The sequence below is a fragment of the Alligator sinensis genome, unplaced genomic scaffold, assembly GCF_000455745.1.
Source record: "Alligator sinensis unplaced genomic scaffold, ASM45574v1 scaffold1561_1, whole genome shotgun sequence".
Lineage (NCBI taxonomy): Eukaryota > Metazoa > Chordata > Crocodylia > Alligatoridae > Alligator > Alligator sinensis.
The window spans coordinates 417913-421273 of NW_005842954.1; positions in this window are offsets into that span (position 1 = coordinate 417913).

Consider the following 3361-nt stretch of genomic DNA (forward strand, 5'->3'; position numbering starts at 1 on the left):
CTCCCCCAGCCCCCCTTACTGCTGCCCCACCTTGCCTAGCTCCTGCCCTTTGAGAAAAAAATTCACCAGTGCCTGCAGTGGCCTTGGGGCTTCTGGGGGGTCATGGAAGAGCCCCCCATGTGGCATAGGGCAGTGGAGGGCAATGGGCATCACTCCCCACCAGGCAGAAATGGTGAATCTGGGGTTTTTCTCATTTTTTTTTCTTAAGGGGCTGGAGCTGAGGTGAGTGGGGCAGCCATGGGCAGGGCTGGGACAGTGGGGGTGGGCTGGGGGACTCATGGCAGAGCCCCCCCATGCATCATGAGACAATGTGGGGGCAGCAGGGATCACCCCTCCACCTGGCAGTACCCAGTGAGCTGGGACTTTTTTTTATAAAGTGCCGGGGGGCTGGGAGAGTGGGCAGGGGATAGGCTTGGGTGATTCAGAGATTTGGCAGCAGCTGAATCTCCAAATGAGAGAGAGTGATTCGGGACAGTGATTCGAATCACTGAATCAAATCACTGTCCCCCGAATTGGCCGAATCCAAATCCGAAGAGAATACTAGCCACTTCTCACAGGCCTATTATATGCACCCTATCAATTAGTTAAATTTACAAGAAATTGCTAACCACCCAACAGCAAAAAATCATATGCAAATAATACATTCATTCAGTCAGCAGCTAATAAATCAAAGCAGGAAACCACTTTCTTTAATTACCTCCTCCTAGTTAAATACCTCAACCTTCCTCCCCTCCAAACTGACAAAATTAAATAATGTTTTAGTGGATTTGGAGGATCAATTTTAAGATATTTTGGAACAAAAGGGTCTAATTGTTAAACGGTTAACTTACAGCTACATTCCCTGTTGTGTAGCAGGGGAAGGAGACAAAGAACACTTCTCTGGATATGCATACTTAATTCCTGATGTGACTGAGCTCTCAAAGGCAACCATAAAGTTTAGCATTCTGCTCTCCTATTCCTTATTTTACAGTCCACTTGGATTTTACAGCTTTATTTAGCTTCATGAAAGTAAATTCTTTATTTATATCCATTGTAAAAATTGAGCAGCTTATTGTGTATGTAAACCTAACCCTAAGCTAAGCCTTGAAAAAAATATGTAGAAGCTTTTTAAAAGAGGAGCTTTCGTCTCTTGCTGATCAATTAAAATAAATATATCTCTAGCTCTATCTAGAACAGTCTAAAATAGACTTTGGTCTCAGATGAACCAAATAGATTAAAAAAAAGGGCAATCTAAAATGGACGGGATTTTTCTGATCAAGTGAAAATGTTATACAGAGAGAAAATAAATGATTCTTGGTCAGATTTGTCATAAGACTTGTATTGAAGTTTCCAAAGCCTCATTTTCCTCCTTAGGTCTGATGTGATTCAAGGACATTTGCCATCTTGCACAATAATTATCCTAACCACCCTTCCTCTCCTGGCATTATTTAAAAGATTATTTATTACCAGTAGCTACCATGAAGTCAAACACTTACATTGCTGGAAAGAAATCTGTTCTGTGGTTAGCTGTGAGGCTTGAAAAGGGAAAAACTGAATGCTTTGGATAGCGTAGGTGCTAAAATGAATAATAAATTCAGTTCAAAGATAACAAAATCACTTCATACAAATATATGCCTCTTATAATACAGTATGTACACATGCCTGGCTAGGTCAAAATTATCTTAACAACTGGAAAAGGAAGAGAAGTGATCATTCTGAGTATGTATTCCCTTTGCTTATTGTGAGGTTTTCCCTTTTTACTCTAGTCTGGTTTTTGCTTTTACCTCTCAGATTGCCTGACTTGGGTACTTCTGCATTTTAAATCTGACTCTTGCCCACCACTTCTTGATCTAATTTGATGTTATCAGTTGGGAGGTGTTACTAACACAGAAGGACTCTGGCAACACAGATAGACATTTTTTTCTCCATTGATATCTTGCTTCCAGCTCTTCCAGAAAAACGCCAGAATTTTTATCACCAAGAAATGTATGTGGTTGATCTATTTTCTTTATTGTAAAACAAAATATTTTTATTGATTTATTTTTTATTATTTTTCAGGACACTTTGATGTGTATATTTAACACAAAACAACATGCATAAAAATAGGTAAAGTCAACTATTTGAACTTGTTATATTTTTCTTTTATTCAACAACAAGGAAACTTCCTTCGGTCTCTTGCTTCTTTTCTCCTTTAAAATTTTTTTTTTTCTAGATCCCAGAGCACAATCAGTCCAAATCAAAATCCCAGTGAGACTGAGAAAACAAAACAGGGAGAAATTAACTTGACCTTAATTAACGCTGCTGGGAATCCGCCATTTTTTGATTTTTTTTCTCATGGCTTCTGCTGTCTCTCTTTCCTCTTCTAGATGAGTTAACTGTCCTCACTTCTTCGAGGGGTTTTACCTTCCAATTGAGTCCCTCTCTTTCAGCCAGAGCCAACTCCTGAGACCTCTCCATCCCGGTCCCCACACCACTGCTTCTCTCCCTCTGAATCTCTGTTCATTCTTTTTTATTCAGTGCGCTGTGTCCCTGCTGCACTGATGCCTTGCAACTTCAAAGAACAGCTGCTGCGGAAGCACCTTTCTCCCAGCGCAGTCTTGATCCCTGTTCCCCTGGTCTCCTTTCCCTCCTCACACTTATAATAAGGAAAAGGTAAAACCTTTTTTTAACAGTTTCCTCTGCATGTGCCCTATATAGGATAAAGGGTTATCCTGTTTATGTCAAGTTGTATCAAGGGCCCTTTCTCAAGGCAGCTGAACTCCATAGATCTCTCCTCTACTTAACCTTCAAGGAAAATATGGTTAATAAAAACTAGGGCTGTGCGAAGCTTCGGGTGGTGATTCAATTTAAAGGAGATTCGACCCAATTCTGCGGCCGAATCTATGAATCAGAATCAAATCAGGAGACCAATTAAAAGGTCTGAATTGACTTAAAGCTCTCTGAATCAATTTGGAAAAGATTTGGAAAGCTTCAGAGATTCAGGCATTCCCCGCTTGCTGATGCAGGGAACTGGACGCGGACTCTGTGCTGGTGTAGCAAAACCCCCAGTTTTTCTTTATTTTTTTTTATTATTTAAAATATACTCCCTCCCCTTCCCCTAACCATTTCTGACTTTCTCTCTGACCTCTCTATCCCTTATAAGTGATTACAAGTAATACTAGGTAAGCTATGTTCTTGTATGCTATTATTGTAATAAGCCCCTTTTTATATTGTAAATAGTGTTCGGTTATGTTTGTATTGATTTTTACTGTTTTATATTGTATTACATTGTATTCCTATAATTTTTGCGTTGATTTTTATTGTTTCATATTAATGCTGTATGGTTTAGGCCTGTGTCTGTAAAGTAATGTCAAGTTTCCATCTTGTAATATCAAGTCTCTAT